The sequence below is a fragment of the Lissotriton helveticus genome, chromosome 3_1, assembly GCF_964261635.1.
Source record: "Lissotriton helveticus chromosome 3_1, aLisHel1.1, whole genome shotgun sequence".
NCBI classification, from domain to species: Eukaryota; Metazoa; Chordata; class Amphibia; order Caudata; family Salamandridae; genus Lissotriton; species Lissotriton helveticus.
In genome coordinates, this window is record NC_136061.1 from 762608156 (window position 1) to 762620195 (window position 12040).

Below are 12040 nucleotides of genomic sequence, written 5' to 3' on the forward strand. Positions count from 1 at the left end.
TAAGAGAGCAGTTAGGCTATTGTGTTATTCGACTGATTTACACAGTGATTCCCCACCAAATATCAACTGGTTTCTAATAATAAACTGAATATAGCAATTTAATGTTTGAGATAAGTTTGCACTTTTTACAGACATTATTTGGACTAATTAGGACTTTTCATTTGAAATACATGGTAAATGTGTAATTTGTGTTTTCCTAATAAATTTGCAATGGTGTAATGCCTAAGAGACACTAAACAACAAAAAGTAAACATTGATTGTTTGCCCAATTACTAATATGAAGAACAATGTTATGCTGATGATTCGCCACAATTTGTTAATAACCTATTTCCAAATTGGAGGTTGACAAGTGTTAGCCGGCAAACGACTACGCTGATGAAATATCTGTTTTTCATTTTGACAGTAATGGACGGGAACAAAAATGATAGAAATAAAAAAACACGTCGCAGTAGTTTGTCTTCTTCATCTACTGAGACAGGCAGTAGGAGCATCAGGAACAAATCCAAGATGTAACCTTTTGCAGAAAGTTTTTATTTATATATTATAAGGAGCTTGTTTGAACCAACTCCTAAGAAGGCTGATGATAGGCTGTGTGCTCCAGAACATTTGTATGTCATTGTGTATGTGGTATCTGTATAACCAGAAACAATTCAAAAGACAGCAAGTCAATGTACACAGTCATAGGCAAGCATACAGTCAACAATTGATAGGAAAAGTAGCAGGATTCCTGGAGCAGAAGTGAACTGTTAATGCATTGTGGTGCAGTGTTCTTTAAAGAGGTAGGTCTTCAACTCTTTCATAAAATTGGGGCAGCTTTGGGGTGATGCTTAAAATACGGGATGTTGTTCTAGATCCCGGGTGCTTGGTCTCCAGTTTGATGGTGTACTAAAAACCACCAGAGATAGTGAGCTTCTCTGCCAGATAAGTGGTTGTCCTGGTTGGGATTGAATTGTAAATGATGTACCTAGTTTTGAAGATGAAGATGAACCAATGTACTTCCGCTAGAATTAGGGTGAGGTGATCATATTTCTTTGGGCCTAGGATTAAACATGCAGCAGCATGAAGGACGCTCCTACGAGGATTGAGGGGACAACGTGGAGTCTGGGTGGCCATGGAGCAGGGAGTTCCCACCATGCGCATGCAAAAGCACCAGTGCAAAAAAAAACAATTGATAGACAGAATGCAGAACAATGTCATACATTCACCCCAGTAAAGAGATCTGGGCCGAAATCCATTGTTTTTTTTTGCTCACCATGCAATTCCAGTTTGGACCCAGCCATATGCAAATCAGGCTTGATCCTGCACCCAATGGGGACAGTCCACCCGAACTGCCAGACCAGGTCCTCCCTGGACTAGAAACAAGCATCCTAGGAACGGTTTCGGGCTTTCAGCCCCCATCAGCCAGGATAGCTTGAGTCCAATGGCATGGAGAGCACGGGACCCACATCTGGGCATACCCGTCCCACTCAGGGTGACAAATGCAAAAATAACAATTGATGGATTAAACCCCGATCCTTGTGACTGGGGGTGAATGTTTGCATTGTCCAGCATTCAGTACATCAGTTGTTTCTTCTGCATATGTCGCCCTAAGTGGGAAGGGTATGCCCAGACGTGGGCCCGGTGCTCACTACACCACTGGATTGAAGCTAGCCTGGCTGAAGAAGGGTAATGCCCTGAAACCGGTCCCACACTGCTTGTTTCCGGTCCAGGGAGGACCTGGCTTGGCAGTTCGGGCTGGACTGTTCCCATAAGGAACAGGGTCAAGACTGATTTGCATATGGCTGGTCCAAACTGGGGTTGTGTGGAGAGCAAAAGAATGATGGATTAAACCCAGATCCTTGTGACTGGGAATGAAGGTTTGCATTGTCCAGCATTTCGTCCATCAATTGTTTCTATTGCATATGTCGCCCTAAGTGGGAAGGGTATGCTCAGACCTGTGTCCCGTGCTCAATACACCACTGGATTCAAGCTAGCCTGGCTGATGAAGGGTGATGCTCCGAAACCTGTCCCGGGATGCTTGTTTCCGGTCCAGGGAGGACCTGGCTTGGCAGTTCGGGCTGGACTGTTCCCATTAGGAACAGGGTCAAGACTGATTTGCATATGGCTGGATCCAAACTGGGGTTGTGTGGTGAGCAAAAGAATGATGGATTAAACCCAGATCCTTGGGACTAGGGGTGAATGTTTGCAGTGGCCAGCATCCTGTCCATCAATTGTTTCTTTTGCATATGCAAAAGCACCAGGGCTTGAACCGCAGTTCTGAAGTAAATGTCTAGAAGAAATAGGTGCAAAGTCTTTAGAAGAAAGAGCTGGTCCCAGGTCTTCTCTTTTTTGCTAACATGTTCCTTGGGGGTGATTTAGGTGTCCATGCTGAATCGAAGTGACTTGTCATTCGTTCAAAATTGGGGCTCAAAGCTGTCAAGGTTCATGTCATTGAGGTAGGTTTGTATTATTTCTTGCTTCTTGTTGTTGGCATAAAACAGGAATTCTGTCTTCGTTGCATGATGGTGAATTATCATGTTGTTATCTGTGCATACAGCATCAAGGGGTTGGCTCCAAATAGAGGTCAAAACTGTCATAAGACTCCGCAGGTAATAGGTATATTTTGGGATCTGGAGGTGCCCATGTGAACAAACCGGTTTTGGTCGGAAAGGTAGTAGGAGACACAGTGAAGTACATTGACAGTGAATGCCCTTCAAGACTTCAGGGTATAAATGTAGTTTTAATGGTTGACTGTGTCAAAGGCAGTTGCGAGGTGCAGCAATATCAGGATTCAATGGTCAGCCATGTGTGGCCGGGAGGGCAAGTCTAGCATAAGTAAGGTAGCAATCTCCTTGCTACAGCATGATTCTGAAGTTAGATTGACATTCATGCAAGAGATGTTTAGCACTGATGTGATCTAGGAGTTGAGCATGGATTGCTTTTCAATGATCTTACTAATGAGGGGTAGGTAAGAGATGGCCCAGTATTTGGCGATGTCATCAGGGTGTAGTGTAGGCTTCTTTAGGAGTGGTAAACAGATGCTGTAGGCCTGCAAAAAACATATCACAACAGGTGATTTAACAGCAGATCATCCCAGAATGGAGGAAAGGTGCTCATGACCAGGCATCTCGGATGCCACACTCTCCATGCGCAATTAGAAGTCAATAGAATGACTTGGGCTGGGTCGGTACTGATCGTCTTCAGAACTCAGGGCATAAGAGGTATCAGCAGGAAGGCTTATAGAAGTGCAGAGTCCCACCTTAGGCGGAACCTGTCTCCTAGAGAGACGCCTTGGAAACTGCTGCCATTGCTTGTTCTGTTCATTGGCGAATAGATCAAGCAAAGTTTCTTCACAATTGTGGAAGAGACAGCCTGATCGGAGGACAGGTGCTCATGCCCAGGCATCTCAGATGCCACACTCTTCGTGCGCAATCAGAGGCCAATAGAATGACTTGGACTGGGCCGGTACTGATCATATTCAGAACTCAGGGCATAAGAAGTATGGTAGAAACGCTTATAGAAGTCCAGAATCCCACCATAGGCGTGGAGAATTGTGGCTCAATGGTTAGAGCGGCAGACCCTGATGCAGAGGTCTAGCCCGGGACCAGGGTTCAATTCCCCGCCTCGGCGGGTCTTGGGCTCAAAAAATTCCACGGACCTGATAATTCTCGCCTCGGTGCCTATTCCACTCATGGAGTCCCACTCTGCAACTCTGGGCAATAGCTTGCTTAATCTCCACAACGGCCCCCACAACGCTAAGGATGCCTGGCCTCCACCTTGGGGGTGCCCAGGAGTGGACACCTCACAGGGAAAGCCAGGATGGGTTCCACAGCGGTATTCGTACAAGCGCCTTGAGACCCTTGCGGGTGAGTAGTGCGCTATACAAGTATCAATTTACATTTTTACCTGTCTCCTAGAGAGACACCTTGGAAACTGCTGACATTGCTTGTTCTCTTCATTGGCGAATAGATCAAGTGAAGTTTCTTCCCAATCATCAAAGAGACCTTGCACCACCTCTGCTTTTCATTTGCTACTCGTGATCAGATAGGCATTGTTTAATGAGTTCGCCTATCCAGGTGTTCAAAGATCTTGCCTGGTGATTTACCACCAGGAAAATTCCTTGAAGGTCCTGCCATTTGCAAAGGCAGGGTGCTTCCTAGCACATCGTCCATGATCCCACCATGCCCTGTTTGTTGCAAAACTAAATGATGTTGGTGTTGTCCATGATCACCTGTGCCAGCCTCCTTTGAAGAGAGGCTTTGAACACAAAGCAGATAGCTCTCATCTCCAAAAGGTTGATATGAAGCCAGGACTGCACCAGAGACTAGAGGCCTCTGATCCCCACCTCTCTCATGTGCCTGCCCCAAACCAGAAGTGATACATGAGTCACCACTGTCAGTTGGATGCAGGAGCCCATCAGTCCCAAGCCTCTGTGTCGACCATACTGAAATGCAGGACAGAGGCTGAAAGCTCAGGATCATCGCCTGAATGTCCAAGACTCTCCTCCCCTGGGGAAAGTCACAAACCAAACCGTGTCCAGAATGGTGCCCAGAAGGGGACCGTCTGAGAAGGAGTCAGGTGTGACTTTGGCGCATTGATAGTGAATCCCAGAGATTACAGGAGGTTCGCCATGGTCTTGAGGGGGCTGACAGCTGCCTGGGAGGAGCCCACCTTCCACAGCCAATCATCGAGGAAGGTGAAGAATGGGACTTCTGATATCTGAAGGTGTGCTGCTCTGACTACCATGACTTTCATGAACACCTGAGAGGTAGGAGTGAGACCAAAGGGGAGCACAGTGAACTGAAAATGCTCCTATCCCACCACGACCAGCAGGTAGTCCTAAAATAGGACGTAGGCCTCTGTCCGTCATTGGCACCAGAATATAGAAGGAATAACAACTATGACTCACTTCTGATGAAGGCATCCTCTCAATAGACCTTTTAGCTAAAAAGGCTTGAACTTCCTGTTTTAAGATAAACAGATGGCCTTCCTTCCGTCAGTCATTCTGGGAATGGCGGAAAGTGCATTAGAGAGGCTATGAAAGGTAAGGTATACCAGTTCTGGACAATTTGCAGGACCTACTTGTCCGCTGTTATGGGCTGCCAACCTAGTAAGAATCTCTGAACCTGGTCCCCAACCCGGTGGCTGTGCTCCACCTAGAGCACAATAAAGGGGTTTGTCAGGTGAGGCCGACTGTAGGGTTAAGGGTCCTAGGGGGGTGCAGTACACTGATTGGTGCGCTGTACTAATCACAGGGAAGGTGGGTGCTCAGAGAGCACGCTCTGGACCTGCTCTCTTTAAAGTGCTCCAGAGCGGAATCTGCTTTGTCTCTAAAAAGTCAAGTCCTGTTAAAGGGCATTTCCACAAAGGACGACTGGACATTGCTCAGAAAACCTGTGGTGAAGGATGGCAACACTAGTCCAATGGCTCGTTCAATGGAATTTGTGGTATCCAGGCTAAAACGAATTATAAATTTGGCAGCATCACAGCTGTACTCTCTGGCTTGTGTTAGCACTTGGTGAAGGTCTTCCGGGATATCTGGGAGACTTGAGCCCCTGAATCGCAGAGAGATTGGAACAACAGCCTAAGCAACTGTCATTGACTGACCTGAGGGCCAAACTTGTGAAAAGAAATATCCTCTTCCCAAAGGTCTCCACTCTCTTCGACTCCATATCCGAGGGAGTAGTCGTAAAAGTATTTGGTTCGTCCGACAGGTGGAAGCGTGCACCACCAAGCTCCCAGGAGAGGGGTGCTGCAACAAGCAGGCAGAGCATCCAAGTGCAGGTTGGTGTCTTCTCGCAATTTGGATATTGACTGGGATACCAGAACAAGGTTTGGCTTAGGCCCATAAGAAGGTACCAGCGAGTGCCTCATTAAAAGGATGTAGAGGCTAAGTGGTGGTTTGCCCTGACTGAGTACTTCAGTCAGGACATTGGTTTTGAACTCGAAGGTGGGGAGTTGGAGGTCAAGAACTTTGGCCACCCTCCACATGACTACCACAAAATAAACACTTCCTTCAGTGGCAGACCTAGTGGTGACACAAGGCCAGAATCAGGAGAGGTGTCAAGATCACTGGCATCTTGGAGCTCATCATATCAGTTTTCTTCATGGTAGGATTGGCCAATGTACTCTCCCGCATCATAGCCATTATCGGCATCCATCCCAAACAATCAATTTACCACATAAAATCTGCTTTGTGGAGGTAGGATGGTAAGTAGGTCAAATGGAGAAGGCTGTATTTTGTTGGAAACCGATCGCAGCCAAGGTTGAGGTCAGAGCGGTGCCGACTCTGTATCGGAATGAACAACAGGTACTTTGTCCTCTGACGTGAGTAAAGTCGACATCAGCGTCCAAGCTCTGGAAACTGGTGTGGATCATGGATTCAGAGACAGAGTCAGTGTGGGAGACAGGAGAGGCCACTTAGAGGCTTGAATGGTCCGAGATGGTTCGCTTCTCAGCTCTTTGGAGCCTGTAAGGTGTCGGAAGGGATGCGAAGCATCAGCGCTATGCTTCAAAGAACTCTTCAATCTGCCTCAGTGTCACAGTCGTAGGAACTCAGGTTGTAAGGGGGCAAGTTGTGGGATGGGCTCTCATGTCGACTGACTTCAGCAACGTGACTTAGAGGCATGGCAACTCTCTTGTGCCTTCTTAGAAGTATAAGAGTGGCTGGATGGGGTCGAGTCTCAATATGTTTTTTTGTTTTTTCTCCAACTTGCCCGAAGATTTAAAGTACAACAACAATTGACCTCGGGATCAACTCCTGTGGCTACTGAACCAGGAACGAGACCAATCTCTTGATTTGGAATGGTTAATTTGTGGTCATTGCTTGGTGACATAGAGTTTCACCTCGCGGTCCCGTATGGCCTTCAGGTTCATCAACGCGCAGTCACTACATGCCTTGGAGTCGTGACTCGAACCCAGGCGCTACAGGAAAACGTAACAATAGAACAGATCGTAGCTGTGATTTGGAAATCACACATCTGAAATAAAACATCAAATGTAGGGGCAGTATCTTAGTGCTCACATGGTGTTTACAATTAGCTACCATAGGGTGTATGAAGACCCAAGAACAGCCATTCTTGAACCTACATTCAGTAATAATACCGAAGCATAAGTATAACGAGTCCAAAACAGCGTACAGTACCAAAAGTTCCAAGTGTTTTTTATTTCTTCATTTTGTTCATCAACTTCCATAAAGGTTTTTGAGAATCAATTACAAATAATAAACAGCCGACACGTTTCATCAGACAAGGACTTTTTAAAGGATGCAACCGTACACAAAGGCGAGATTACAAACCAAGATATATGAACAATGAAGATGGGACAAATGCACGAGGGTGTGTGAATAATCAAGAAAAGATAGAAACCGAAAACGCTACTGTGTGTGACATCAAACCAGAGTTTGTTGATCTGTGCCGCCTGACAGAAAATACTTATCCTGAATAAACCGTGTTAGACCGTGAGGATAAATAATTAACTACAGGTAAACGTGATGAGTATCCGTCACAGACATTTGCTTGAGATAGTCCTTACGAGGTTTAAAACCTGTCATTCTGTTACATGACATTTCCCTTGCACAATGTAAAACTTTAGAAGTAAAGGGTCTCAAAGAAAAGAGATGTAGCTCCAGATCTGTGCCTGGTGGCATAGAACATAAATAACTGTGTCAGTGGAGCCTATAAAGGCACCGCTAGTCATTTCCAGAGACATCCGATCATGTAGACAACTTACCTGTATAATGTCATGTACAGCCTGATTGTGATGTTATCCCGCGAAGGGAAAGCGATGCTAAGTGTATGTGTAAAATGAATTAATAAAATACTCTGAAATAAAAAAAGTACGAAGAACAATTCACCAGTAAATATGTCTCAGCATAACGGTTAAAATAAATCAAAGCAACGATTTCCAGATGAATGCAAAATCCCATTAAAAAATATAAGAAAAAGGGAGCAAGGTTGTAACAAATACTCTAATAAGAACCCCAAATCAAAGTTGGCAGAAGCAAGGAAAATGCACAAAATGCCATTTTGGAGGCCATAAGGAAAAGTTTTACAGAAAACATATCATCCAACTCCACCAAAGCTCTTTTTAAAACCTAAAACTCTAAGTGCTGAGCGTTTTCTTCATATTTGGGGGAGTTTTTGCTACATTAATACAAGAAATGTGGGACAAAATTGTGTAATTTTTACCCACATGTTGGGGATTCTGAGGGTAACCGGGATTTGTAGACTCTGCTGGAGAGAACTGAGAATTTTGTTTTGAGCAAAATTCGTATTTTGGGTGGGAAAAATATGAACAAGTGATGTGCATGAGAGTATTGTGTTTATAAAATTGCCATCAACAACTGTTTTGCTATGCTAAAAGCTTTCAGGAACAAGCAGAGTTGTAAAAACATATTTTTTCACCAGTCCTTGCAATTTTCTAAGTAGTAGTCAATATTTCCAATTTTTTCAATTTCTACCTACTTGCAGTTTGGGGGGGGAAGAGATGTGAAAGTAAGAGATGAACCAAGATATTGTATGTTTCTGAAAAAAAAGGACACACTTCAGAATTCAGCAAGGAATTATTTGTGTTGATCATTCATGGTTTTCCCAAAGAAACTAAACATTAAACTAAAAATCATAGTAGAAAAAATAGAAACGACTAACAATGTTTTATCTGTATTTTTGCTAGCCAGATGGTCGATCTTCAAATATTATATACCACAAAGTACATCTGACTTTTCTGGTTGCAGGTAATAATGGTGTTTATTGGTTGTCCAAAAATAAGCTTCCCAGAGTCAAAAACCAAGCTGCAGCTTATAATGATTTGTATTGTATACTGCTAATGATTCATCAGGTATAATCTTATGAATGAAAAATGGATTTGAAGGAAAGCTATGCCCAATAATCGAGCTTAGGAACAGTGGTTATTGGCTTGACAGTGAATTTTGGGTTACATATAATATTGGAATTCAGAGGGCGTTTTGCAAAATGTGTTCTTTTTGCATACTGAGGAACATTTGGAAGTCAAGCATGGAGAAAAATGAAATAGCTAACAACAAATGTTCTACTATTCTGAGTTCCCACACTTCTCTCAATAAAAGTGCTACACCACTTGTTTATTTGGGCATATCACTGGTAAAACAAGCATTTACAATGCAATAGGTCTCGCATTATTAAAGTTTGAGCTATTGGCATTGTAAATGACAATGCCTTTTATTCATTTGTTTTTAAAACCTGCAATCGGTGCATAAACACGCACTTTGAACGTATAGTCCTTGCTTATGATGAGCAAGGCTGGCAGTAAAAGAGACTGTCAGCCTTGCTTCTCATAAGCATTGACTATGTACAAAGTGCTTGTTTACGCACCGATGCAAATGCATAAAATGCCAATAGCTCAAACTTGAATAATGCGAGACCTATTGCATTGTAAATGCTTGGGTTTATTTGCCTCCTGGGAGTGAAATATAACCGCGGTTCCAGGATATTGGATACAAATATTCAGTGGAGGGGATTCAGAAAGAAAAGGGGATTTTAACCGGGAGAGGAAACACAAATCGTATACGGAGCACGGGCCAAAGCAGAGAGGGGCCTGGCGGACGTGAAACAACTTGGGGCGTGAGAGTGCAAAGCACTGAGTGTAAAAGGCAGAGCTTGATTGTGCAAGGCATAGGGGTGTGTGAAGTAAAGTGTCACTGTGTTAAGCAGAGTGGGCGCATACGCAAGGTGCGAGTAGCTAGGGCAAGGACTGTATTATAAATATGCACGACGGCGAATGTGAGAGGCTAAGGCAGTGTAAGGCACAGTGTGTGAGTTCATTGCAGAGCTTGGCATACTACGAGCGTGTGGAGAGTGGCGTGCTGGTTTGGAAAGCATAGTGTGAAAAGTAGAGCAGAGAAAGAGAGTGGGCAAGTCCGTGTTAGAGGGTAAGGTAGTGAGCGTGCAGTACACCTTGAGATTGTGTACAACAGTGAGTAGCAGAGAGTGTTCAAGCAAACTCGGGTGTTTGTGGGAAGCAGCGTCCATCCTAGTAGGCATGAGCCTGCACGTGCCCTGCTTTTGTGCTGGCTAGAAGTAGCGCGGGGATACGATCAACATTGTGAGCTGACCCTTTTGTAGGAAGTAAAAATCGTGGGCGTGCAAAGTGTGCGACTGGCCGGAGGTACAGGGTGAACATGGGGGTCCTTGTGTGCAGATGAGTGTAAAGGTCTGTGCAGTTCAGGGGTACAGCGTGGAAGCACAAGGATTTGTGGACAAGTGAGAGTAGGCCTATGAAAGTGGTTTGTGGGTGAGAATGCGCGTGGCGTCGTGTGTAGGTGGCATTTTGCGTGTAAGTTGCAGTGTTGTCATGGGAACAGGCGTTGACAGGGCTGTGTGAATAAATAGCGCGGTAGGAAGCAAATGAGTGCAACTTAGTGTGCTAATTGTTGTGCAAGGGAGAGCTTGTAGGAGGTGGTGTGAAAAGGGGTACCAGTGAGTGGCTAGGTGCGTGCAGAGGAGATACAGGCTGTGTAGGTTGCAGTGTGCAGGTTAGGTGGTATTAGTGTGTATCCTAGATTGAGGCTGGGTGTAGGTGTATACTTGCTGGTGCGTAGCCCAGAGGCGGGGTGTTTGTGTTTGTGACAGGAATGGTGTGTCAGTGTGTGTGGATAGTGGCCTGCCTGTGACAGACGAGGTGTCAGTGTGTGGCTGACTGCACGTGTGCAGGTGATAGGCGGTGAGCTTTGCGTGTGTACAGGTTAGAGGACGGATGTCAGCGTCTGGCTAGCGGTGAGCAGGTAGGTGTGCCCCCCCCACCCTCCAAGGAACACACACATCTAGGCTAATGCTGCTGGAGAGGGAGGAGAGACCATGGGATCGCCCACCTTGCACCTTTCCATGCGTGCCCACTTCTCAGCCTTGCCATGTACACAACTGAGGGGCCGCCACACAGCTGTGCCGCAGTCTTGAATATGTGCGCTTCTCTCATTGCAGCCATTTGGCGTAATGGAAAGGAGGGGTATGCTAGTGATGTGTGACCACCTTTTAAAACTTTTATAGTACAGGGGTCTCTTTGCAGTTATTATAAGGTTTACTTCCACACTTGTTGTTTTCTCCAACCCACAGACTTTAGGTGAAGGGTTCTATCCACTTTTTTTCACGTGTTCCTTTACTATCATTATTTTTATTATCATTACGTTTTTGGATATGTGGAGTACATTGGTTCCTTCTATATGTTCTACACATGGCTGTTTTATAGCATTGGTAATTTCTGATCACAATACCATCATTTAACCACGGACTTTTATGTACTTACGTGCAACTTTCTGCAGTTTTTTCCTCTCGCTGCGTATTAACGCAATTATGTTAAGTGATATATGTTCATTGTTTTCTTTGTAGATTGGCCGCTGAAGAAGGGACTCTCAGGTCCCTAAATGCATCGGGCCCACGTCTAAAAAATATTTTCGTAAACAATTGATTATCTGTCTCTTTGTAAATGTTCTCAAGATACATGTATAAGGAATTCATGCTTTTGATTTCTATGTGAATGCAACTAAAAAATGATATCAATGTAAAAACATTTTTGGGGGATTTCAACAATTACTTGTAAAGATTTACATTTACAAGTATATTTGCTATTCTTGTGATTCATTTTTGATATAGGGTTGTTAAATTGTATTCAATGACCTAGAGGGTCACTTTGTGACCATTTGTAGATAGTGCGCAGTGTTGCGACCGTCTTGGTAGCATTTTTCCACTTTTGTCTATTGACCCCTGTTAGACAGCGAGGGTTACACTGCTGCACTAATTGTGTTAAGATTGTTTATTTGTTATCAATATTTGATTACCTTTTGAGTACCTTTAATTGGTGTGCGCTTCCAACCCCACTTCTTTTCTCACTTTTTAAAACAGCCACGTGTAGGTAGAACTGTGTGCCGACCTCTCATCTGTCAGAAAATTAATGCACATCTCTTAGTCCTGCCATGTTGTTCATCTTGAATGTGTACCAACATCTCTTCTCTGCCAGGGATGGGTGTCCACCCACCCTCTCATCTCTGACAGGTATGCGTTTAAGCCTGTCACCACCCACGCCATGCACG

The 12040-nt window shown here is 44.6% G+C and overlaps 1 protein-coding gene across 2 annotated transcripts in view; it reads right to left on the reverse strand.

Annotated features, from left to right (window-relative positions):
- The window catches only part of ZNF143 (zinc finger protein 143), a 313756-nt gene that overhangs the window by 268401 nt on the left and 33315 nt on the right, over positions 1-12040 (reverse strand). Inside the window, exon 1 of one of the 2 annotated variants that reach the window (XM_078680962.1) lies at positions 8445-8504. The exons of the other annotated variant lie outside the window; for it this stretch is intronic. The gene's annotated coding sequence lies outside the window, so the exon portion shown is untranslated. Of the gene's footprint in view, positions 1-8444; positions 8505-12040 lie in introns of those variants that run through there. 2 annotated transcript variants of the gene reach the window in all.